This window comes from Wolffia australiana, chromosome 1, assembly GCF_029677425.1.
Source record: "Wolffia australiana isolate 7733 chromosome 1, ASM2967742v1".
Lineage (NCBI taxonomy): Eukaryota > Viridiplantae > Streptophyta > Magnoliopsida > Alismatales > Araceae > Wolffia > Wolffia australiana.
Genome location: NC_135835.1, coordinates 7658984 through 7686811, shown reverse-complemented (window position 1 = coordinate 7686811; position 27828 = coordinate 7658984). Strand labels below are relative to the sequence as shown.

Sequence of the window (27828 nt, the reverse complement as noted above, 5' to 3'; positions counted from 1 at the left end):
ATTACATGAAGATATTATTATCCAATAGTGATATCTTTATTTAAATGATGTGGTAAACATACCTAAAAGTTTAATATTATTTTAAAACTCAATCATTGCCATAACGGCTAGTTTTCACTCTTGAAAGATGTTTTGAACTAATGGCAAAATTGTAAATTTAAAAATTTAAATTTAAATTATTTATTTTTATATTTCTTAATCATAATCAATGCATATGACTGTTGGAATTTTGACAGATTACCATTATACCCTTTCAGATTTTTAAGTCCATATATACAGTTTTGAGCCCTAATATCAAATCTCCTTCTCCTTGTCCTTTGAAAATCACAGTCCAAAAGATAGAGAGATCTCTCAATTCCTGGAACAATTTTCAAGCAGTTTTTGAGCATTCCTTAAAGAGATCATTTGTTTTTAACATCAATGCAAGTCCATAGAACTTAGAATTGTTGTTTTTGATGCAGGGTATTTCACGATTCAAAGAAAAGAAGGCTGGGATCCAAACTTCGCACATCCTAAACCCTGTGATAAGTTTATAATTTTAGCATATTTTTTATACTTATTTTGAGATTTTTTTTCCACGTATGAATTGTTGCTAACATCCATACAAAACCAAAGAAATTTGAATCACATCATTTGGTTGAGTTTGGAAAGACATAAAAGTATTTTTGTTGAAATACTTAAAATAGTCATCAATAAATATACTGCTATTGGTCCTTGTCCTGAATACTATTTTAAGTAGTCATCAATATTAAGTGTTGTGGAGGAGAATACATTATTCATAGATATACTGTTATTGCTAGATCTTTGTGATCACTCAGGTTAAGGCTTTGGGGGCCATAAGAAGAAGGCTTTGGGGGCCAAGTTGAAGTAAATCAAGCAACGTCATTCCGTGGAAGCCTTTGGGGGTTGAAGACGACAAAGCTTCATCGAATTTTTCTTTTTTACTGGTATCCTTGTTCAGCCCTATTTCTAAGTGATTTTCTTGGGGTGCATTCATACAAAATCGTTTAGGGCACCTCATCACCTCAGGATGAATACCCCCGAACGACATTAAGGATTAGCCTAAGCTGTCTAAAAAAACTCTTTCTAATTTGCTCAACCTCATTTCTTAGGTATAAAAATCCTAGGCTAAATAAAAATTATAATATAATATAAATAGAGAGCCTAATTCATCCCCTTTTAGGTTATTCCTTGGCCATCTAAACTAACAATACATGTTGAATTCATCGATACATATGACATAATAAGAGAAACCAATATACGACTTAATAGGCATTGGACCTCTTAGGTTATTGATGAACACCTGTTAGAGTCAAAAGGGAGTTTCCAAGTTTTAGCTGGGCAACAGGCTGAATAAACGAAAGATTTTAGTGTTTGAGATAAGGGAAGACCAAAATGAGACACTATCTGTTTAAGGACACCAAAGGCACTATGTCCTAATCGGAGATGCCACAGGTTTGATGACTGGAGTTCTCCCAAAAAGGCATTGAATTTTGCTGGTTTAATGCAGTAGAGACCATCACAGGCCATTCGTGTAAGTAAGAGCTCCCCGTCGTTCTATTCTTAAAAAAGCAAACATTAGGATGAATTTCTACATAAACATTATTATCATAAGTGAGGTTGTGAATCGAAATGAAATTCTTGGAAATTCTTAGAACATGTAAAACATTGCACAAATGGAGTAAGTGATTATAAGATGAAAGTGATGAAGAACCACAATACTTAATAGGCAAACCTAAATCATCTCCCATGAAGAGCTGTTCAAAACCTTCACATGGGACATCACCGTAAAGATTGTTAATATCAGACATAACATGATGGGTCGTACCACTATCTAGATACCACGCAGTAGATGACTGTCGTGGAGGCTGAAATATGGGACCTCCAAAGGTAGACACATATGCTTGTGGAGACGGTCATCCTAATAAAATTAAGAGATGATTAAAGGGGGTTGGACGATTGTTAGTTACAGACCTGAAATTTGGAGCCCGTTGTCCTTGTTTGAGACAAAATTGGCAACATGGGATAAAATTTCCACCATGACCTCCCCTGCCTTGATTATCTACATTGCGTCCACCGTTGTGAACGCCACGTCCTTCGAGAGACTGAGCTTCAATGTTGTGCTGAGCCTGGTTAGACAGTGAAACTTGAAACTGGTTCCTCTTGGGAGCAGGCGATGTTTCTTGACTCATCATCACTTCCAAAGTTGTCAAGAGACACTTCAGAGCAAAGTGCAGCTAATAGGTCATCAAATGAAAGATTTTCATTGTGAATCATAATACCCATAAGAAAGGAGCAAAACTTCGAGCCAAGTCCTCGAAGGAAGACAAACTTAAGAGTGTGCTCAACGATATGTTCACCAACATTGATAAGTTCAGCTAAGACCTGTTGAAACTCAAAAATATAGTCATCAAGGGATCGATTCCCTTTCTTAAGGGAGTGTAACCGTGAAGTTAACTCCATTATACGAGACTCAAAGGCAGAAGATAGTTCCGCAGCAAGCTTTTCACAAGCATCTCTCCTACTAAGACAGCTTGAGATCATTGGCTGAAGCTTGTCAATCGTGGAAGAAATAATTGTAGATAATACCGTTTGATCACTCCTTTTCCATGGAGTGTTTTCATCATCGGTATCGCATTCTTCAGGCGGAGGTGGATGTGTGAGATGTTGACCTAAGCCTTGTGGATTAATAATGGGAACTATTTGAATCTTCCAAATCAAATAGTTGCTTCTGGTAAGCTTGATCGTCATTGCACAAGTCTTTGAAACAATGAATGATCAAGCAACTGGTTGGTTGCAGAGGGACAAAGACTTCCGCAGGAATTTGAGTACAGTCGATGGAGAAGTTGGAAGAAATGGGGACAGGAGAAGAAAGTCCCATAAACTTAAACAACTAAAGGCTATCCATCGTTCCATAGGAGGCCACAAGATCTATAGAGAATCGAAGTATTTATGACGGTATGCCACCACCTAGTGCTCCATTATGACCAAAGGTATGCTGCCCACGTACATCATTATGTGTTAATCGGCAGCAAACGCCTGGATGTGGCTCAAGGTACAATGATGGTGCTTTAGCATCTGCACAGGGCTCAAGGTTTAATGATGTTGCTTTAATATTTCTCACCCTCTCTCTCTCTCAGTCATTCTCTTCGTCTCTCTTTATTGGCCCTCTTTCTCACCCTCTCTATCAGTCTTTCTCTTGGTCTCTCTTTCTCTCTCTTGGTCTCTCTTTCTCACCCTCTCTCTCTCTCTCATTCTTTCTCTTGGTGTCTCTTTCTTGGTCCCTCTTTCTCACACACTATCTCTTTCTCTCTGTCTCTCTTTCTCTTTATCTCACCCTCTGTTTCCCTCTTGCTTTCGCTCTCTCTCTGGGTCTCTCTTTCTCTCACTCTCGCTCTCTCCCTGGGTCTCTCTTTTTCTCTCTCTCTCTCTTGCTCTTTCTCTGGGTCTCTCTTTCTGTCCAGTGCCATCCTTGTTGAATGGGCACGGTCTCATGAACACCAACGTCCCAAAGCTGACTTTGTCGCTCATGATCTTCACTTTTCTCTCATGGAGTCCTTTATCGATATCTCAAATGCGATTCATTAATTCATCAGTGTTGTTCATATTGTGCTCATTATGTAAATATTTTTATTTGCATGAACTTATTAGTCTTAGTTATACTAGTGGGGCCCGCTCGCAATGCTCGCTTGGCATTTTTGACACCTCTGAGTGCTTGGGGAAGAGAGAGAAAGCATGGCCATTTTTTTATTTTTTTCAAAGCGGGTTTTGGGCATCAGTTATTCTTCAAATCATAAATCAGTATCTCAAATTGTTTAAATCACAATTGTTAACAATAAATCATAGCCAGATTTTGGAAAACTTAAAAAATCAGCAATAAGGATGAACCTCTATAGAGAGAGAAGAGAGAAAGCAGGGTCGTTCTCATCCTGGGAGAGAAGAAAAAAAATCCCATCTTGAGCCAGTTTGACAAACCAAAGAGAACTAAAGCTTGTGGATTTTCCTTAGCTGTCGGTGGAGGAAGGCGGGGCGAGAGAGGATCTGGATACTTAAATGTCAAGATATATGCAGTGTCTTGGCGGCGATGCGGTTGCACCCCCCCTTGTCTCTGGCGGCCCCGCCGTAGACAGATGGCAGCGAACGAAGTAGGAGATCTTTTTATGAAGGAAGAAGCAAACAGAGATGGCGCCCTGGTAGGGAAAGATGAGGTTTTATAGAGAGAGAGAGAGGAGGGGCGGGAATTCATGAGGAGTTGATTACCACCATCTGTCGGCTCGTCATCTCTGAAGAATTCCTCGGACCGGTCCTCTTTCACGGGGTGGAACTTTTGCCCCGACGACAGCCATGATGATGATGTTGATTTTTTGGATATTTTGCCCTAAAGAATTAATGAAGACTTTGAAATCTATGGAAATCTGCGCTTGAAAATCAGAAATCGATTGTGTATTGGATTAAAGATATTTGATTTCCTTAGATTTCCGTAGATTTCAAGTTATTGTATCGCAGTATTTAAAAAGGCTCCATACCTGCTTTTTGATATTGAGTGGGCTCAAACGGAAAAAGAGAGGCGGACTATTCCATGTACAAAGTATTTTGGGTACGGTGTTGGCCTTTTTGTAATCCTACGCAGATAAAGCTACATCAAAATGAGAACCATTTTTTTGAATTGCAGTCTTTTTCATTGTCCTTCTCCTTTCCCAAGCACTTGTGTTAGACAGTTCGCTCAATGCACCAATTTCTTCAGCATCTGCCATTGATCCATTTTCAGTAGAAAATACATTATTTTTAAAAAATAGATTTAAAATTTTAAATTCATCTGCCGGTGATTCATTTTCAGCAGAAAACAGATTCAAAATTCATTAATTTCATTAAAATAAATTCAAAATTTCACTGAAATACATTTTCAGCAGAAAATATATTCAACAGACATTAATTTCAGTAAATAGATTCAAAAGTCAACAGAAATTAAATTCAAAAATAGATTCATTTTTAGAAAATAGATTCAAAAGGAAGTCACAATAATTAGACAACGTATGCTGGATCAGTACCCAACATTTCTTGAACCAAGAGTTCGATAGAATCCTCTGATCCAAGAGTTCGCTGATCCAATTTCTATTCGAAATTATCCTTAATAATATCTGTATTGATTTCTCCGAAATTCGCCTCTACAGCGTCCAGATATTATACGGACAGAGTTCTCAAAAGCTTTCTGTCTTAATGAGGTTGTTCACAGTACCTTCTCAATTTTAATGGGGTCTTGAAATCAATGAATACCGCTATAGAGTTTTGAACTTTACGGCGATGTGTGACGTGTGGCAGTCCAGCACCAGCGCGTACCCGTTGCCAAACTGCCCTGGGTGGTTCATGATGATAACCTGCGAGGTGAAGCTCGCCGCCTCCTTCGCCGGGTTGTCCTTCGAGTTCGACGCCACAAACCCATGCTTCAGGTCCTTCACCGCGATGTTGTCGCCGGGGAGTGAGCATTTGTAAATATATGCACCCCCTCCCCTCCCACCACGACCTTCACCTCCGCAAACGACCACTCAATATACATGGGTTTCGCGAATTAAACTATCTCATCTTCCATTTTGCTTATGATTCATGTTAGCCTGATACTTATTTGAGCAGAAATGATCCAAGTTCAAAGTTCGAGGGTAAAATGACAAAGAAGATTGCAAGAAATATGCAAATGTTATGCAAAAAAATTGTGTGATTTCTTTTATTAAGGGTGGAGAAATCTTCTTCCCTACAGAACCCAATAATCAAAAGCGCGCTGTTCCATTTTGGCTAACAATAGCACCTTCAGGTTCATTCCTTCCATAAAAATACATAATTTTTCAATCCCCGCAACTGCGGACAATTCCAATAAGAATCTCATGACATGAACTTCATGCCTAACTTTGATCTCTTCCGTTGGAAAATGAACTGGTAAGCCGCTGTCAAAGGCTCCACAAACCGGTCAATATCAACCCTAACCGTCTGGTAAATTATTTGGGGACAGTAGATAACCCTCAGTGAATTTGGATCAAAGTAGATATATCAGCTAATTTGGATCAAAGTAGATAAATTGCAGCGAATTTTGATCAAAGTAGATAAATATCAGCGAACATTGATCAAAATAGGTAAATCTCAGTGAATTTAGACCAAAGAAGATAAATCCCAGCAAATTTTTTGGGGAGAGTCAGCGATAAATCTCAGCGATTTTGTATCCGAGTATATAAATCAGCGAATTTAGATGAAAGTATAAAAATATCAGCGAATTTTGATCAAAGTAGATAAATATCAACGAATTTGATCATACCTGTCAGAGCAACCGAGCGCCAGGGCCCTCTTCGTGGTTGCTTCCATCTGCGCTCAAACCATGTGAAAATCTCAGTTTACGGAGATGAATTCATAAACTATCAGATAGAGAGAAGGCGGACCTTGAATGAAACAATGGCGATTCCTGTGAATTTGCCGCTCTCACGGAATATCATGCAGTCTAGTTCGGTCACAGTCCTGCAGCCTTTGAAGAAGCTCTCGTCTTCCGTCGAGTAGTACGGAATTCCCCAACACGTACACCTTCTTGCCTGCGTCTTCATCTCTGCAGATTTTAATCGGATCAAACCACAGAAGAGAAGATCATCCTTCTTCTCGCTCGTAGAAATCTCTTCCTCTGCTTCGGTCTTCGCTTTCTTCTTCTTGTTCTTTTTCTTATTCCTGTTCTTCCTCTCCGCATCGTCGCCTCTCTTCCTATTCTTGGAGATGCCTGGAGAGGCAGAAACTTCTCCGTTGTCCTTCGTCTTCTTCTTCTTTGTGCCTCTTCTAGTCGGCAGATTTTCTCGGCGATTCTTTGAGATCAGAAGCTATTCAGATTCCGCAACTGCTGGTCAACGCTATGATTGCCGGAATCGGATCGAGCGCACTGATTTTGAGATTCCGCGGCCTCCACGGAGATCGCCAGCAGAGATCTGAGCTGCTGCTTCTGCTTCTCCTTTGTGAGCACCATCATTTCGCCGCTCTGTCAGCCAATCAGCGTCCAGAAGGCCTCGACCTCCGTCCGGCTTGAGCGGCGTCGGGCGGCGACGGGAAGGGGGTGGGCACGGACGCCGGAGAGGAAGCAGGCGGGGAAGGGGGTGGCGGCGGGGAGGAAGCAGGCGGCCGGTTGAGGGCGGGGCGGCGGGGGGGAGGGGCGAGAAGGCCGGGGAAGAGCCGGGGCGGCGGGGGGGAGGGCCGCGGGAGGCCGGGGGAGGGCCGGGGCGGCGGTGGGGAGGAGCGCGGGATGACAGATCAAAAACAAAAACGTACCTTCCATTTGAGTCTCCTTTGGCTTTTTCTTGAGGGTGGAGGGTCCTTCTTGATCCTTCACCGAGGAGCTTCTTCCTCGAGGACGATGGCACCTTGGGGACTCCTCTTGATGGTGGACCAAGGGGACCCGAAAACTCCTTAAAAAGAATCCCAATGGGATTCGCAAGGGTGGCAGTTGCAAGCCCCTCCATCAAGGGCTTGCAACCGCCGGTATACCAAAGGTTGCAACCGTTAAGAAAACAACGGTTGTAGCCCACTTTAATGGAGGAATTCCAACAATCTCCCACTTGGGCTACACACCTTGACTTTCCATATTTAATGAGCTCAAACGGTTACTATTTCTCAAGGTACAAATATTCATCTCGTCCATCAACATATTTAGCATAGGACTGAACAGCTTTCATCACATTATTGCGCAATTAAGCCACCACAATCACTAATGCTATAATGTAGAATGACATAGATTAAATTTTTATACGATTCCCACTTTATGGAGATCTTATAATCAAAATGGATAAAAGAAACTTTAGTTCTGCAGAAAATGTATACATGTCCACATTAAGAACACTTCATACAAACTCCCACTTAAACTCACTATTCTTCCCAATGAAGAATGCCCATGTGAGTAGTATGCTCCATAAATACTTTAGGCAATACACCTTTCGTAAGCGGATCCGCAATCATTGAGTTTGTTCCAATATGCTGTGTAGACAATTCTCCATTTTGTATCCTTTCCTTGACAATTAAGTACTTGATGTCTATATGCTTAGACTTTGTCAAGCTCCTATTGTTGTTGGAGAACAGAACGGCTGACTTATTGTCACAATATATCTTCAACGGTCTTTCGACACGATCTAGAATTCGAAGCCCCGTGACAAAATTCCTCAACCATACTCCATGATTAGATGCCTCATACATAGCAATATATTCTGCGGCCATAGTGGATGAAGCTACAAGTGGTTGCTTTGCACTCCTCCATGAAATGGCTACTCCAGCCAACAGAAATATATAACCTGACGTGGATCTTCTTGAATCTTGGCATCCAGCAAAGTCAGAATCAGAATATCCAATGATCTCCAATTGATCTGACCTTTTATATGTGAGCATGAAATCCTTAGTTCTCTGTAAATAGCGCATGACTCTCTTGGCCGCTATCCAGTGATCCATTCCTGGATTGCTCAAATATCTTCCAAGCACTCCAAGTATATATGCAATATCTGGACGCGTACAAACTTGGGCATACATCATACTTCCAATAGCTGATGCATAAGGAATAGTATGCATTGATTTTGCCTCCTGATTATTTTTAGGGCATTGACTAAGACAAAATTTGTCTCCTCTTGATACAGGGGTATTTCCTGGTTTGCAATTTTACATGTTAAACCTCTTAAGAATTTTATCGATATAGGTCTTTTGTGATAACCCCATAATATTTTGAGTCCGATCTCGGTATATCTCTATGCCTAAGACAAATGAGGCTTCACCGAGATCTTTCATCTCAAAATTCCTTGACAGGAATGATTTGGTTTCACTCAATAATCCCATATCGTTACATGCAAGCAAAATATCATCCACATACAAAACTAAAAATATGTACCTACTCCCACTGAACTTATGATATACACACTTATCAACTTTATTCATCTCAAAACCATATGAAATGATAACCTTATGGAATTTGTGATACCATTGACGAGAAGCTTGCTTGAGTCCATAAATGGATTTCCTTAATTTGCAAACCAAATTATTTGAATCTTTGGACTCAAAATACTCTGGTTACGAGTAAATCTCTTTGTAATCAATACCTTCCCTTTGAGTAAATCCTTTGGCTACGAGACGTGCTTTATGTCTCTCCTTGTTACCTCTTGAATCCCTCTTGGTCTTGAATATCCATTTACAATCTATGGATTTTGCACCATCAGGTAGTGGAACAAGTTCCCAAACGCCATTATCATGCATGGATTTGATCTCTTCCTTCATGGCATCAATCCACTTTTGAGAATCTGAGCTTTCCATGGCTTGACGGAAGTTGATTGGGTCATCTTCCTCGATGCTCATGTCTACTTCATGCTCTTGAAGATACACAAAGTAGTCATCCGGAATAGCTCTCTTTTTCTCTCTAGTGGATCTCCTTAATGGTATTGATTCTTGAGGTTGTTGAGTTTGAATTTCAGGGTTGGAGGATTCTTGATTATCATCTTGTACTTGAATTATTGTTTCAGCAATGTCAAGTGATTTTTCTTTATCTTGAGCATTGTTGTGAACAATAGGAGGCATTGTTAAACAATCCTCTTCAAAGACGATAGTTCTAATCTTATCTCCCCCAACAAACTCATCATCCTCAAAGAATATAGCATTCCCCATCTCAAAAATAGTTCGAGTTGTAGGATCATAAAATTTGTATCCCCTGGATCGTTCGGAGTATCCAACGAAATGGCAGCTTAATGTCCTAGAATCAAGTTTCCTTTCATTAGGCTTATAAGGTCTTGCCTCAGCAGGACAACCAAAGACGTAAATGTCTTAGACTAGGTCTTTTGCCCGTCCAAAGCTCATAAGGGGTTTTTTCTGTTGCCTTTGTTGGTACTCTATTAGTCAAATAAACTGCTGACTTTAGCGCTTCACCCCATAATGGTTCAGGTAAAGAAGTCTGGCTCATCATGCTTCTTACCATATCCTTGAGTGTACGATTTCGTCTCTCGGCAACACCATTCATGCTAGGAGATCCTGGCATCGTGTATTGAGGGACTATCCCACACTCTTCCAAATATTTAGCGAAAGGTCCTAGACGTTGTTCTCCCGATCCATCATTTCTGCCGTAATATTCTCCAGCACGGTCAGATCTAATGGCCTTAATCCTTTTGTTGAGTTGATTTTCAACTTCAACCTTAAAGTTTTTGAACACGTCAATGGCTTGAGATTTCTCATGAATGAGATACAAGTAACCATATCGAGAATAATCATCAATGAAAGTGATAAAATACTGTTGGCCATTCCAAGAGGGTATAGGAAATGGACCACAAATATCAGTATGAATCAATTTCAAGACGTTTGAATCTCGATATGAACCATATTTTCTAATATTTGTCCGCTTTCCCTTAATGCATTTGACACAGGTGCCAAAATCCTTAAAATCTATGTAACTAAGAATTCCATCTGACACAAGCCTTTCAATTCTCTTTTGAGAAATGTGGCTTGACCTTTTGTGCCACAAAAATGATGAAATCTCATCACCCAACTTTCGCTTTGTACCAACCGTACTTAATTGAAAGGAATATTCCGAAGAGACTTTAGTGTCAACCGAATACAAATTATCATAAGCTCCTAAATTTCCTGTACCTAGAAGTACAGAATCCTTATAAAGACCAAATTTTCCATCCCCAAATGAACAATTGTAACCAGATTTGTCTAATACTGAAACGGATATTAAGTTACGTCCAAAAGATGGCACAACAAAGGTCTGATTTAAAAGCAAATGATAACCAGTTTTAAAAACGACTTTAAAGACTCCAACGGCTTCAACCTCCTTCGCTTTCCCGTCACCTTGATAGATGAACTTTTCACCGTTATTCGGTTTGCGATGGCTGAGGCAGCCCTGCAAGGATACACTCACATGAGTAGTGGCTCCAGAATCTACCCACCAAGTGTACCTTGGTACAGAAGCTAAGTTAACTTCCGAACAAACATAAGAAAGAAAAATACCTTTCTTCTTGAACCATTCTATGCGCTTGGCACAGTCTTTCTTCATGTGTCCACCTTTCTTGCAGAAGAAGCAACGCATCTCCTTATGCAGCTTCTTTTTAGGTGGAACGCCAGCAATTTGTTTGCCCTTCCTTTTTCCCTTATCCTTAGATTTGTCAGAAGAAGCAACTGTAAGATGAGCACTTTCACATTGTTCTGACTTCAGTCTCTCTTCCTCTTGCACACAATGCGAGATGAGCTCATTCAAGGACCATGGATCCTTTTGACAATTATAGCTCACCTTGAATTGACTGAATTGATGTGGGAGAGAGTTTAAAGCCATGTAAACAATGGATTCCTCCGGAAGTTCCAAGTTTAATCCCTTTAATTTGGAACGTATGTGAGACATTTCCATAATGTACTCTCGTATATTGCCTTTTCCTGTATACTTCATATTCGTAAGGCGATTCATGAGAGTACTAATCTCAGCTCTATCTTCTTTATGATACCGTTTCTCAATTTCTTGAATGAGAATTTTGGCATCTGTTGCCTCTTCCGCTAAGGTGTCCCTTAGGGATTCAGGAATGGTGCACTTGATTACCATTAAGCACATCCTATTGGACCTTTCCCATGTTTCATGGGCCTTCTTTTCTTCAGGAGAAGAAGATTCCTTTATGGCCGATGGTTGTGCGTTCCGGAGGGCATAATCAAGATCTGAAGCACCCAAGTACAATGATAAGAATTCCTTCCATTTCTTAAAGTTTGCACCACTTAACATAGGAATGGAATTCAAATTCGTGCAAATATCAGAAGATTTTGAGCCTAAATACAAAGAATAAATAAACTCACATAAGAACGTAATCAAAATTTACGTCAACACCAAATAGTGAAATTTGGCACAAGCGATCAAATGCAACATCAATTTCATCTTTGGATGATAATCAACTTGCGAGCGATCCACTTCGTAAGATAGTTGAATTCAAACAATCATAAATAATCATTGGTAAGATCTCCTTTGGGATGACTTATCCTGATCATTTACACATAATGATCGTTAAATTTTCTATCATGAACATGGCTTACATTCGGCCAAGCACTCATTTTCCTTTGGGCCAATAAGTGCTTGCATGAACAAAATCATTTCTTTATCTTAGTATTTTAAGAAATAACTAAGATTGATATAGCCATCACATTGCATGCGAAAATACTAGATCCATTTCAAATTTTAGTGACCTAGTGTGCAATAAATTCTGCCAAATATTTCCTCTCCTTTGGGTTAGGATATATTTGCATGAATTAAAAAAAAGAAAAGACTTTAAAAAATAACAAGGATGTCATTTTAACATAAAAGAATTTAAACAAAATATTATTTTGGAAATATTTCAATGTTGCATTCAACCTTTTCTATGCCGATATAAACTCTAGTGGGACACTATTATAAGGCCAATATGAGCATTAAAAAAAATGTCATATATATTTCCAAAGAAAAGAAAAAAAAACTGTTTTGGGATGGTTTTGAAGATGACCTTATGCCCTTTCATGAAGCCCAATTCGGATGGACCTTTCTTAATGGGCTATATTTTCAGTTCCTTTTAAAAAAGAAGAAAAATCGATGCAGGAGGGGGGGGCTTGAACCCACGACCTCCCCCAACCCACCATTCCCTCAAACACCTTAACCAACCCAGCCACCATCAGTTTACGAAAATGGGTATATTTAATATATTATAAACCATAATAGCCTTCCTCTTCCCAAAAAAAAAAAAAACGAAACGAAAGCTGCAAAAACTCAATGCGGAAACGGATTATGGAGATCCAAAACGATGAAGATCATCACTCAGAGTGATCGATTTTCGTCGACCTATCATGCTCTGATACCACTTGATAGATCAAAAACAAAAACGTACCTTCCATTTGAGTCTCCTTTGGCTTTTTCTTGAGGGTGGAGGGTCCTTCTTGATCCTTCACCGAGGAGCTTCTTCCTCGAGGACGATGGCACCTTGGGGACTCCTCTCGACGGTGGACCAAGGGGACCCGAAAACTCCTTAAAAAGAATCCCAATGGGATTCGAAAGGGTGGCAGTTGCAAGCCCCTCCATCAAGGGCTTGCAACCGCCGGTATACCAAAGGTGGCAACCGTTAAGAAAACAACGGTTGTAGCCCACTTTAATGGAGGAATTCCAACACGGGAGGCCGGGAAAGGGGGCGCGTGACGCGCTCTCAATCTCTCTCTTCTCTCTCACTCTCTCTTCCTCTCTCAATCTCTCTCTCTCTCGTCTCTCCCACTATTTTCTCAGCCAATCAGAGGCCAGAAGGGTACACTAATTTGCTTTATAGTTAATAGAGATACTATTTTAAGATAAGTAAATAAAACTATTTTGTTAAATGGATCCTAAATTTTATTCTAGAATTTAAAGAGTTTTAATTGAATTTCCAAAAAAATAATATTTTACGTCGAAATATATATGAAATATGCGGAGGACTTTGCATTAACTTTTATTGATTCGTGTGTTTTTATGATTGGGAAACGTGGTGCGATTTCAGGCGTTGAAATAGGCCAGCGAACAAAGATCAATTGATTGGTCCATTCTTGTGCGATCCTGATTTTTACGGGGACAAAGTTGAGTGCAAAACGTGGCATGCAGTGATCAATCGACGGAACTTAGGGATAAGGCGCATTAAATACATAGATACGACTCAGAAATGGCAATGTTTCGTGGACATAGAAAATTTTGTCTTTTTTTTGCATTAAGTACCAGCGCCGATCGATCGCCGCAGGAGATTCCGCCTAGAATCTTTCGTGGCAGTGGAGCATTTGATGTAAAAACTTACGCGACGATCGTCAGCGACTCGGATTCGAGGGAGTGATAAAGATCCAACGGCCTAGTTTCTCTTGCTCCAGGGTTCTACATCTGACGATCTAGGCAGCGTTCTGAGATAGACTGCATCTTACTTCTGTCCGTATCATTAGATTTATGACTTTAAACTACCTTAGAAATGTAAAAAAGCTGTTCAGACTTACCCCGAGTAAAACCGTACATTTACTCTAGTATGGGCTCTTTAATGTATCGAGAGAAGAGATCCTTAACTTACTTTGCGAAGAGGAATTTCTTGAACTGTCGTTCAGAAGGAAAAAATATTGCAGCTTGAATCAAGGGTTTTCTGCAGAGACAAATTGTTGGGAAGTTGAGATCCAGCATCGACCCCGTCGAGTTTTAATTGGCAACCAGGTTAGTTTTGCATTGTCTATCCCTTCAACCGTTGATATACAATTATTAGATTTTAGATGAGTAGATAAACAGATATATATTCCATCGTATCCATCGTCTCTCCTTACTCTCATCCCGGGCAATTGGAACATCTTTGATTGTCCATTCCTTTCGCATTTTATAGTTCATGAATATTCTTGTGAGCCTTAAGATCAATATTTCTGCATCAAATTTGTTCTCAATGGTCAAGTCCAGTTTCTACCCGTGGATCAACCCTTCTCCCACTACTAGGTGCTTATTCGTGATTTCTATGATGATTTAGAGTTTATGTATCTTCGTTGGATTGATTTCGAACAGTAATAGCTCACCTGAAAATTCAGTCTATCAATCACCTGTTGAGGCGATCCATGGTTCTTGAACGTGAAGAGAGGAAAGAAGATTGAGACACGGGCAAGACTCAATGTGGTAGATCGTTGTTTAATCCGCAAGAATTACATTAATCGTTGGTTCGTATTTTTATTGTATATGATTATGGTTATAACGTATATAGTTAGTTTGTTATAATCGTAGCCATTATAACAAGTTATAACGATTAGTTTATAACAAATAAGAGCCGTTGGTTATAACGTATATAGTTAGCTCACCTCACATTTAAGGGATAAATGTGAGGCCTATCTATGCGTATTCCTATCTATGTGCAATCCTATCTATGTGTATTCCTATCTATATTTAATCCTATACTATGTTTAAACTTATATTGAATCCTATATCTAATTCTCTAACGTGTATATGGGGAACGTGTTCATTTATTAGTAGCTACTCTTTATTAAAGTCCCTATTGGTACCATAATAGTGACTCTGATTCTCTGGACCCTGTTTTGCTGATGTGGCGTCCAAACCACGTTCTGAAGCGGTGATGGCGAGTAGAACTCCTTATCATCACCTACTTCCTCATCCATATGGGGCAGAGAGTGTCTTCTCAGCCCCAGTTGTAACGTTTCTTATCATCTACTGTCGGTGCAAGTAATCCACTAGTGATGTCTTAGTTTTGAATGAGGAAGATTGTGCCCAATCCACTAGTGATGTCTTATTATTAGGGTTTGGAATTTTTCTCCAAATTTCCATGAACTTGTGAATAAAAATATGATTATTTCAAATAAATTATAAACTCATCGTCATCGTCTCCTATCTGCGTCCCTTTGTCGTCCTCAACAGGGAGGAACCCATCTACGTTGTCCGTCGATGTCATTCTCATCATCATTATAATCGGACAATTGCTGACCCGTAGCAGAATCTGAATACTTTCTCTCTCTTGTATTCTACCGAAAAGGCTTCAAACTCCACGTCCTAAATATGGATACACTGCTGCAGGATAGAGAGCTATGGATACTTCAGAAAAAAGAACGCGTGTTAGTATCATGATCTTCCCGCTGATGGCCAAGGGCCATACCATCCCGCTCCTTCACCTCTCCACCGCTATCTCGGCCCATGGCGCGGCCGTCACCGTCGTAACCACACCTCTCAACTCCGCCTTCATCCGCCTGTCTCTTCCATCTCATCCCCTCTCCGACATCAACCTCGCGGTCCTCCCCTTCCCCCGTCACCCCTCTCTCCCCTTCGACCGCGAGTCCACAGACCATCTCCCCCACAACGACCAATTCCCTCTCTTCCTCCAAGCCGCCGAGTCTCTCCGCGACCCTTTCGGCAACCTCTTACACGATCTCTCCAAGTCAAACTCCCTCCCTCACTGCGTCATTTCCGACTTCTTCCTCGGCTGGACTCTCCACGAATGCCGTCGCTTCAACATCCCTCGCGTCGTCTTCCACGGCTTTGGCGTCTTCGCTCTGCTCCTTTGCAATTACCTCCCTGCCACGAGACCGCACCTTGCCGCCATTGCAGCCGGCGAAGAGAGCTTCCACGTACCGGGAACCCCCTCGGAACTACGTCCTCTCGCCCGCTGATGTACCCAACATGCTCTACAACGAAAACCCGATGCGTCCTCTGACGTTGAAGAACGGGGAAGCAGAGTCAGAGAGCTGGGGCGTCCTCGTCAACAGTTTCCAAGCTCTAGAGCAAGATTTTGCGCCTAACTTGAAAGCTTTGTACGAGACTCGCCACACGCGAATGGGGTTGGGGGGGCCACTATGCCTCTATCGCCATCCAAACACCGCCATCTCCGATGCTTGCTTGGATTGGCTTGAAGGGCGGATGCCGAGATCGGTGTTGTACGTTTCGTTTGGGACCCATGCGCGTCTCTCTGGAGCAGATGGAGGAGTTGTTGCAGGCGTTGGAGATGAGCGCCCACGATTTTATCCTGGTGACGAGGACGGCGGAGATGGCGCGGCCTGCTCGGGGGCTTGTTATTCATGGGTGGGTGCCGCAGAGGTCGACTGGGGGCTTCCTTAGCCACTGTGGATGGAACTCGGTGTTGGAGAGCTTGTCGGCCGGTGTGCCTACTCTAGCTTGGCCGCTGATTGCAGAACAGACTTTGAATGCAAGGTTGGTGGTGAGTGAGCTTGGCGCTGGGATACGGGTTAGTTCTGGCCATGGTGAGTTGGTCCAGCGTGGTGAGATCTGCAGGTTAGTGAAAGAGTTGATGGGTTCTGGAGAGAAGGGAAGAACAGTGAAGAAGAGGGCTGAGGACTTGGGGAAGATGGCCATGGCGGCGGTCTCTGATGGCGGTTCGTCAGATTTGGGGTTGACTGAATTTCTGATGGATATTTGTCAGGCTACCAAGGGGCCCCAAGTCCACAATGACCCCCATTCCCAGAGTTAAAGATAAGTTGGATAACTTCTTGCTGGATTGTGGTTCTGTATCAATGGTGCTTATCATCCGGTAACATTTGGTTTATTTATTTCAACGCTGGATAGTGGAACATTTTTCACTTCAATGAAGATATTAATTGAATACATAACGTGATATGTTTTTGTCCTTCCCTCTCAATAGTCAACAGTGTTAACCGGATGAGAAAAAGTGACCGACTTTTGTTTTGCGTGTGCTGCTCATGTTTTTTCCTCTCTATATCTCTTTATCTCTTCCGCGCACACCACATTCATTCGCGCATTTCTCTTTAATTGTGGAAACCACTCCTTTGAATAACAACAATGTTATGATAACATAATTTGATAAAAATACATATGGATTATAGTCCTCCTAACTCTTTCCTCTTATGTTCAAAACTATTAACTATGCATTGATTTAATTAAATCGATAAATCATATTACCAACATGGTAGGTTTCAAGCTACACTATGTACTCTAGAATATAAAAAGAAGTTCATCAACTATTTCATCGATCCTTTCAATGATCATCTGTGACACTCCAAGAATTGACTTAGGTTATGCCCCAATATGAAACCCGAATCCATCCCCTACTGTGGATTAGTGCATTAAAATTACATCAGAGAACACTTTCTCTAGTATATCCACTGCCATGGACAAATAATCCATGATGAAGTGATAAGATTGTAATAGAAAATTATAAATGATATGTATATTAATATATTTTTTATTAAATGGAAATGTATGAGGATGTTGATGAATATGGTAAGAAAGGGATAATGATAAAGGGGTATGGTGGATGATGAGACAAGAAGATTGATTGCTAGAGAAAGGAATATATATATCTATACTAGTGTAAATGTATTAAACTAATAGCTGATGGAAAGGTAAAAGGATTATTGATGGAGTGGGAAAATGAGAGAAGGTTCAATGGATGGATAATACATTGGAAATTTATGTGGCATGCAAACCAATCAGACATTACACATCTCGGTTAATATTTTGTAATATAATATATTCATTGTAATGCACATTTGATTTTTATAATTGAAGTCCATGAATACATCCAATGACTAAGTGAGTAAAGATGAGCTCATAATACTACAATCACTAGTCTTGAAACATGTTGATGGAGTGCGCCAAACGACATCGACAAAACATCATCGGAGTCGTCTTCGACGTCATCAGCATCACCGCCGGTCCATGTCCAGCCCGACCGGCATGCCAAAGCATCCGTGAAGACGCCCGGGTGTAAATACCCCAGGTAGAGCACGTCCGTGCACATGTTCACATTTTAATTATCTGTTTTTGTTTGTCTAATTTTGGTTTTGTGTTTGTCATGATGAATCCACCCTATTCGTCATGATGCGTCCGTGTCATCGTGTTTTCGTATCCAGTCGTACCGTTTTATTTTCACGTCATTTTATTTAATGTTGTTTTTATTTTGTTGTAAATGGTTGGGGGGATCTCTTAGTGGGCCCCTTTTCAGGACTCCTTGTAAGGGCCCATCATGGCCCTATATAAGGCCATGATGGGACCACGTCCTTGTTTTGATCTGGAAATTGTTGTGTTGCAGTTACTGCCGCCCAGATCTCACACCAAGAGAGGAAGAAGAAAGGAGAGGAGAAGAGGAAGAAGAAGGAGAAGAAAAGAAGAGGGAAGAGAGAGAGCAGACAGGGAGGCACCGTGATATAACGCATCTGTGGGCGTCGACGATCTGCATACGCGGACTATTCCTGGTTGACCTCAAGGGTGGAACTTTTTCGTGTGCCTTCACTGAATCCGTCGTTTCGTCCTGTGGTGATAGCTTGAATCACAATCTCGATGCCCTTGAGTGGACCACAGTGACACTCATCCTCAGGGATACGATTCTTCATGCATGCGCATTGGCAGTGTGATATTGCGACGTCCATCTGCCTCCTTTTCCCCCCGACGTCGCGGTCAATCAAGATTTTCAGACCCAGAGGATCACCAAAACCTTGCCACGACGCATAACCAGAACTCTTGGCATTGATTGCGCGGGATTCTTACGTATCGCCACATCCGTCGCACCAAACAGCTCCCGCTATGCTTGACGACCGTGCCTGAAAGATCATTATTCCTGTTGTGCCTGTCTCCCAGTTGAAGATCATTATTCCCACCATGCCTGAAGGTCCCTAGAGGTCAATATTTCTGCCGCGCTCGGAGACCATTCTTCCCGCCACGCCGGAAGGTCCCTCAGTTAGAGATCAATATTTCTGCTGCGCTTGGAGACCATTCTTCCCCCCGCGCCTGAAGGTCTCCCAGTTGGAAAGCAGTATTTCTGCCGCGCCTGAAGATCATTCTTCTCGCCGCACCTGAAGGGCTCGTTGTAGAAGGTCTCCCGGTTGAAACTGCGCTATGGAGGCCACCCCGAGACTTCGAGTTGAACCGCTGCTGCCTTGGTATCAACACTGACCGTTAGCTTGCCTGCCCTGCCACTCCCGTGCTGGTGGATTTGAAGGTTGTGCTTCCCTGTTGGGATACACCCTTGCCAACCTAAGTCCGACCACACCCTTGTGTCTTGTACCGCCGCTATTTGCATTTGCTGCCCATCTCCACTTGCGCTAGTCCTCCCCTTGGGTGCGCCTGTCGAGTTCAGCCTATCGCTTGAGCCGACTTGAGGCCCTCGTCATCTCTTATCATCTTCACCTGCAACCTCCTACGACCCGCTCCAGTGCCGTGACTTCTTCGCCTATCGAGCTACTCGAGGCCCCTCCACGGCATTTCTTCTCCGTTCCTGTTCACACCAGTTTGTGCCCGACGAAGACATCGACGATGAGCGCCGCCACCGATGAGGTACGCCGTCCCCTTGCTCTTCAGTTTAATTACATCTTCCGGTACAAAACTACAATTTGAGCGTCTTCCTAGGTACGGGCTGAGCCCACCCGTTATGTGCGAGCCCCTATGGAACTATTCCATTCGGCGTCGTAGTCATCATCCTCAGTCCGATGAGAGTCAGAAGGTCACCATCATCGTCATCGGCCGCCTGCTCCGGAGCTCAGAACTCAGTCAACCCCCACTCGTCGGCCCTGCATGTACATTTCACCTAGGACATTCGCTTCACGTAGTTACATTCACTTAGTGAATTTACCTGTCGGACAACACCATCGATGGCGTTCGACATCACATGTATTCTGAATTGATAAGTTTGAAAAGTATGTGTGAATATGTCGTTCTTTAAGGGTTTTTGAATTTAATCAATAAAATTTATTTATTCCTTAGTGCTTAAGTAAGGGGTCGTACCCTAGGGAGGTGATAGGGAAATTAGGGATTATTGAATTAGGGATTAGCACTCTAGATTTCAGTTTTTATTGAATTAGGGATTAGCACTCTAGATTTGAGATATAATTTTTTTGCTCAGGTGACAGAAGCGGCGATTAAATTTTAACTATCCTTCTAACTTTTTCAATTCTAATTATCTCAATTAATCAGATATTTAATTTCTAAGTTTTTATTATCAACAAGAGTCAGATTTATGATTAGTTAACAATTATTGTCAAGAATAGGTAAATAATTCCCTAACTAGACTGATTATATGTCTCTTTGAATTGAGGCTTCAGAATATTAGTATCACTTTTCACTTAACTGTTTTAATCATTGAATCCCAAACAACATTTACCACTGGTATTCCTAGTTTATTTTGCCCAAAACATGATTCAATTTGAATTGTGTTTATGGGTTATTTGGTGAATTGTGATTGGTTGCGGACGTTTTATTAAATTCCAATTGATTTGTTGGAATTGTTTTGTAAAATCTAGTCACTGTTCTCACGGATAAGGAATCATAAGAAACTGTTTATGGCATTTTACAGTTTTACCCCCAGTTATTTTGAATTTTCAAACATGCCCCTAGCTCACAAATCGTGGCGATGATTCGTTGATTTGGGGGGATCTGATCTGATACGGTGGTGGACAAATTGAGCTTAACTATAATGCCATGCTAATCATTTCTTAACAAGGTGGACCCCAATTTAACGGATTGAACTCAGAGTTTTCTTTTTTTTGTTTTTTGAAATTAAGAGCTATCATATATTGGCAAACCGTGAACACGATTTTCCAATTAAGATAATTGAGATCAAATGTGGGTGAATTAACAGTCAATTTGGATTCAAAGCTACTTAACTTGGACTACTAAAGATTAAACGATCCGAAAGTAAGAACTGTTCGAGAATGAATAAAATGAAAATCAGAAATTCATCAACAAAATTTGCATGTAAATTGAACTAGGAAAATTGCTAAAATTAAACATAAAAATCAAGCGCAAAATGATTTAAGAGCTAACTTGAGAAGAATCACACGAGCAATCAAATTTCCATGATTTTATGCTTGAATTTGGGGAATAATCATGGCACCAGATCGTCGAATTTCTCTCCAAATTAAGGCTTTAAATCCACTCCGAGCCTTTCCTTGAGTCTTCGAGAAAGCCAGGCATATTCTCCTCGACCTAAAAAATGAAGAACAACCGCTCAATTTTACTTTTCCCCCTTTTATGGCTGCAGAATCGAAAGAACAAGTCCTTCTGATTCCATTTCTACTTCTATCTTTTGCGCGTTGTACACTTGGTGCCACGCACACCTCACCCCTCGTACACACGGCGCCATGTGTACCTGTGCTTTGCACAAGCGTGGCTTGCGTGGACCATGGCGATTTGCCATCTCATTGGTCCACGCAAGCTTTGTGCGACTTATCCCACTGCGTAGCACGCAGCGAGTTAAGTCGCACAGGATTGGTCCACGCGATGCTGCATGTGGTTTGCGACACGCATGTAGTTGCGTACGTGCATTTCACGCACCGAAGGCGCTAATGCAGCCTTTGATTGGCCCGCGCTCTTCTTAGTGTGTTCCCTGCGCATTGAGCACAAGATTAGCGCTTAAACTGACCCAATAAGAGCCAGTTTCGATAAAATAAAATACTTTTATACAAAAATAATTGAAATAAATCATAAGAAACGTTTATGAATGACTAAAAACTACTTTATCAATTTCTAAAATCCCTTTTATTGTTTAATTGCTTTTTATTTTTAGAAATAGGTCAATTAAAACATTTATTTTCTTATCAACATCATTTTAAAAACATTTAAAATGTATAAATTGACCTAATTATTTTTCCAAAGTGTCATTTGACTTTAAATTTAAGAAAATTCTTATTTTAACCTAAAATCATGATAACATGCATTAAAAATTAATGTTTTTTAAGCATTAGAAACCCAAAAATATGATGAAATTAGCATTTTATTAGCTCTTCTTTGCATATTATCATAACCCCCCACTTTACCTATTGCTAGTCCCTTAGCAATAACTGAGACATCAGCGGTGAGACAATTCCAAATTTCCCTCGCAGCATCATAATATCGGGTAGTTTAAGTTTCCCCTTCAAGTGCCATGTGAATTGTTCTTATAAAGAACAGACCTTATAAGGAAATTATTAAGTAGCTCATTAAGGGTCCTCATTTTTCTCAACAATAGTCATTGAATCCCAATTCCTAAAGAGTAAAACAAAATAGAACAATCCTTCTTTTTACATGATTTTTCGCCCTTATCCTTTGGTGCTTGTATTTAGGGTTTAAACTGGACTTGATGGGAGACCATCGCGACCACACCGCCACGGGACGCGTTCGACCCCTCCGAGCCGCTCGTGCCGACGCACGCGACCCCGAATTCAAGTATTCGAAGTAAGTCTTTTATTATTTAATTATTTGCTTATTCGTGATAAACATTCGGATCGGGCCGTGTGTTAGGCCTCGTCCGTCCCTTTTCGTCTTGTTCTCTTTCGTCATGTGTAAAGAGGAGGGCCACGTCACGCGATGGACCCCTCCTCTCTGTATGGCCTCTTGGCCCCCCTGCCCCCCCCCCCCCCCCATTATAAGGGGAAGGCATGCGCAAGGGCAAAGGAGAGTTTTTGAGAAAAACAACCGCTGTCTTGTTATGTTCTTTTTTTTACGTCCAATTTTAGAAAGTGCTCTTCCTCGTCCTTGCACCACTGTGGCCGTTCACCTTCTCTGCTGAAACTTGATCTGGATCTTGCTCCTCTGCCAAGGACCATCTCCCATCCGATTCCGGTGATCTTTCAGACGGTTTCCTCCCGGCTAGAGTTGCTTCTCCTCCGTCTGATCGTGGTCCACTCGTCGGTCTCGCTCGAACACCGATCCCTACATCAGATCAACATCGAGCGGAGGCCGCTCCGCCGTCGAAATCACTCCTCCTCGCCGGTATCTGCACCCCTCCGACGGTTCTCTGGACCAGGGCTGCTTCTCCCCGCCTGATCGCGACCTCCTCACCGACGTCTCTCGACCACGGCCTTGCCAGAAGCACGACATCGAGCAGGGGCCGCTCCGCCGTCGAGAGTACTCCCCTCGCCGATTCCAGCATCTCCTCCAACGGTCTTCTCCCAATCCTTGTCGATCCAAGGCGGACCCCCCCCCTCCCCCGTCTGGAGTTCTCCCCGTCGCCGATTCCGGCGCCTCCGCTGACGGTTCACGTCCGGCTAGAGCTGTCACTTCTCGGCCTGGTCGGAACTCCTTGCCGGTGCCATCGATCTCCAGTCCCGCCCGCAGACCGGCGCCGACCTGAGATCCCTACGCCACTGAGGGGTCTCCTTCTCGCCAATTCCGGCGTCTCTTCTGACGGTTTCTCCACCCTTGCGAAGACCTCCCACTCGTCATCGGTGGTCCATCAGCACACTGGTGGTGTTCAAGCGCCAGCCCGTTCGTTCGTGAGGATTTCCGGAGTGTTCCCGATCGGGATCTGTTAAGAATTATCACCAGGTTCCTAGCTCGACTCCTTTCCCCTAAATTTTCCAGTATCATTATTTCTTATAGTGCCGTCCCTCGCTGTCGCTTTCTGTTGCCGCCAATCTTCGTGTGATTCGCCTAGGTTAGCCACCACTGTCGAGGGGTAGGAATCTCCCTTGAGATTGACGTTCAAACCCTGTCGTCGTGGGTGAACTCCGCCAGGCCGTCAAGTGCCCCTCACGTCGTGCTCGATCGTGAGACTCCGCGGGTCACTTGGAGTCGACCCGGATCGTGCATCATACTGTGACGTAATACGAGCCGTCGATCCCGGCGTTACCGTGTTACATCAGGACTCCTTCTATCTAGCGTCCGTGTGCAAGAAATATGTAAAAATAGATCGGGCTTATCATCGTATGTGGTTTAACCCACTTATTGTGTATAGTGTACTTAATACCTAACTGCTGCTAACAACCTTTGTGCAGATCGCTTATTTGTGGCTGATGCCACTTATTGGGTATGTCGTGGTGCAGCTTATTTCACTATTTTTTTGGGTTCTTTCACATGGTGTCAAGTAGAATTGGAGTGATAATACCCTTAACCTTCACCATTGGTTATAGGCTACTCCCATGGTCGAAGAACGATGGGGTAGGGGAAAGAATTTCAGACTAAAAATAGAAAATTCTCTAAGCTATGTTGAGTTTTAACCCCAAAGGGACTCGCCTACAGAGCTACTCTTATAATAGTATTCGATGGCACAATAAGGTTACTCAATCTATCATTCAGCAAAAATTGAAGGATCATCTCAGTTTGTCGATCTCAGTTATTCCTATGGCATAGCAAGGTGAAGTTTTTACTTATTTATGCAAAATTCTTAAGTGACGTAGAAAATATACTCCAATGACCTCTACCCCCCACTTATGTTTGTTCAGGGGTGTCCCTAAAGAATAAAACTACATGCTTAATGCAGAAAACATAAAAATTCAAAAATAGAAATTCATGAAAGTAAACCTTTTGTGTACGGATGTTCTTCCACCTTGCTTGGGTGTAGGGATATTCTTCCACCTTGCAATTTAAAATATTTTCCCTCTTCCTTATTTAATTCCAATAAAGAAAACAAAAGCTAAAGTTATGCCTAACTTGGCTCTTTTTTTTTTTGAAAAAAGAAATTTATGAATAGCAAACTAAAGAGCATGCCAACTAAAAACTAGATCTTATGCTGAAAGTAATGATACTTCTATACTATTACAAGTACTTCTATTCCCATATGGATGTATTTGTATTTCATGGTGGTGTTCATGCTTCGGTAACTCCATATAATTTTGATAAAGAGTCAAATTTTCAGCATATGGATACCAATGCAATAAAATTTTGATATAACCCAAATAAAATAATTCATGAAATACCTATATGATCCCCTAAAAAGATATTTGAAAATATTTTCCTGAAATGATATATCAAGCGATTTTGATGGGATATTATATTCAATGATCATATCAGAGAGACTTTTGTTTTCCATGAAATGATCATGCCAATCTGAAAAGAAAATCTTTTTTAAAAGAAAATACAAAATTACAAATTTATCAAGTATGATTACTTGAACATATTGAACTTGAAGACTCACTTTCTCATTATTCAATAGATGATTATGCCAATCAGTATAGGAGAATTTAGTTGAATGTGGCATAACATCTACTTTTCTAGTTATTTTCTTTTCTAAAGATATGACATGAAGAGGCATGTATGTAACATTTAAATGCTCATTCATGGATGTCAAAGGTAAATCATCAAACAATATTTTTTCAACTACTTAAATATCATGAATGAAATCCCTTTCTTGCTCATCATCATAATCACATATACTCATATTTTCATTCGCATATAACTCCTTTTTATCCTCAATTAAATCTTTTTCAAGCAATTGTTCATATTCATCCTCAAAAATTCTTCCACAATCTTAAAATCTCATATGCATATCGATAAGAATTTCATCCAACTCCATTATTTGACCTTTATCCTCCATAATAAAATCAACTTGTCTCCTTGGAACTCTAGAATAAAGTGCTTGTGGAAAAGGGATTGGTGGAACATAATCCTCAATATCTAAAATTTTTCAATTACTAAGTCATTCTTATTTTTATTCTCATTTCCATTAATCAATTATTTGAAATCATTGACCAAATCAGAAAATGATTCTTCCTCTACTTCATTTGCATCCCTATCATGCATGATATCATTATCTCTGATTTTATATTCATGAACTTCATTAATGAAATTAAATGGTACCTCTCTAGGTTCAGGTTCATGAATATAATCATTTTCATTGTATGAAGATGATGAATTAGAAATTTGAAAACTAGAAGGAAATTTAAGTGAAGATTGATCTTCCCTTTCATCAGCCGGTTGTATAGATTGCGGTTGGGCTGAATCCTCTGAAAACTCATAGCTCTTACTGATTTGTGTTGATTTAAGCATGTCGATATGCATCATAATGAGCTTCTTCTCTTCTTCCCAAGCCTTTTCATTTTCCTGCAATCTTATATAGTCCTCTCATAGTTTGTTTTCATCAATCAAATCCAACAAACTTTGGTTAGTTTAATCATGAGAATAAGATGAAACAGCATTTGAAGATTCATAATTACCATAGACATATGGATTAACATTCTCAGAATAATCAGTGATAGTTGAAGCACCTTGCATGTTTTTCTCAATCATCAAATCAAACAAGTTTTTATCACACAGTTCACCATATGCATATGCGTCATACTTGTCAGAAAAATGTGTGATATTTGAAGTACTTTGCATGTTTTTTTCAATCATCAATTCAAACAAAGTTTTATCACCAGGATCAAAAGTAGAAGGAGAATAATAATTTGAAGATAGGGATTCATAGGAATTATATACTTTAGAAATTCTAGAATTCTCACAGTCATTTTCTTGAAATCCATTCACCTTCCTAGAAGTAGGATGATTATCATGAAAATTAGGAGGAATAGGATGAAAATTAGAAGAATTACTAGAAAATTGATCATATAAAATAAAATTTCCTGAGTAGTATTGACTATTGATAATCCCCTGTCTGCTCCCTTGAAATTCACTCATGGCACCGTCGATGTGATCATAATAAGGATTACAATACAAATTTGAGAATTGAGAATTAAGAGGAGCATGTGATTTAAAATTATTGTAATAATCAGGGAAACTTGATGTTGATGTAGTGGTGTAATCAGAAGAATAATTTCCCTGATTATATGGAGAATAATTTCCTGTATTTTCCATATTTCTGTTATGGAATTCATTAATTCCGCAACAATTAAACATTATTTAATGCAAATTTTTTAATAAAAATAAAATTATAATAGAAAACACCTGCATAGTATTCATCATTCAAATAAGTGTTCAAACCAATCCCTAAGTCGGAAAAAAAAAGTCAGCCTTGTTGCCTCCACGGCAACATGGCCAAATGATAACTTCAAAAAGTGTGTGTATATATGTCGTTATTTAAGGATTTTTTGAACTTAATCAATAATATTTATTTATCCCTTAGTGTTTAAGTAAGAGGTCGAACCCTAGGGAGGCAATAGGGAAAATTCAATTTTTTATCAACGTTGGGTTTAGAATTATAATTTTGGTTAAGATGACATCCTTTTTACCCAAATGAAAACAACGCTTGTAAGATTTATTCAACCTTATACCTTTTTTTAACTCAAAAAAGGTAACTCAATTAATAGAGGCTCAATTTCTAAATTATTTTATCAAAAAGCATCGGATTTATGATTAGTTAGTAATTCTTGGTAAGAATTGCTAAATAATCTTCTAATTAGATTGACTGTGTTGATTGGATCTTAGGTTCTCAGAATTTTTACCCAATTATTCTACCCAAAGGCAATTTTAGTAAATTCCAATTGACTTATTAAATTTATTTTGTAAAAACTAAGCATACTTCTCACGAATTGAAAGCCATAAGTTGAAATTTTATGATGTTTTGCATTTTACCTAATTCATTTCAAAATTGGAGATATACCCTGAATTAGCAGATCATGGCTATGCTTTGCTAATCCCTACCACTGAAAACTAATCGAGTTGTCGGATATTTAATTTCAATCCAAATACATTTGACTTCTATTGCA

At 40.6% G+C, this 27828-nt stretch overlaps 1 long non-coding RNA gene and 1 pseudogene across 2 annotated transcripts; one reads left to right on the top strand and one right to left on the bottom strand.

Annotated features, from left to right (window-relative positions):
* The first annotated feature begins 14056 nt into the window (after nt 1-14056).
* LOC144714814 (UDP-glycosyltransferase 73C6-like) lies at nt 14057-17061 on the top strand (annotated as a pseudogene). Its single transcript, XR_013584476.1, has 2 exons — nt 14057-14191; nt 15542-17061. The product of XR_013584476.1 is annotated as a UDP-glycosyltransferase 73C6-like (transcript).
* Nucleotides 17062-21296: 4235 nt separating this feature from the next.
* Nucleotides 21297-24758, bottom strand: LOC144717056 (uncharacterized). The gene is made up of 3 exons (XR_013585045.1): nt 24710-24758; nt 21764-21815; nt 21297-21415 (listed from the first exon to the last, which is right to left on the bottom strand). It is a non-coding gene; the product is annotated as an uncharacterized LOC144717056 (long non-coding RNA).
* Between the last annotated feature and the right edge of the window lie 3070 nt (nt 24759-27828).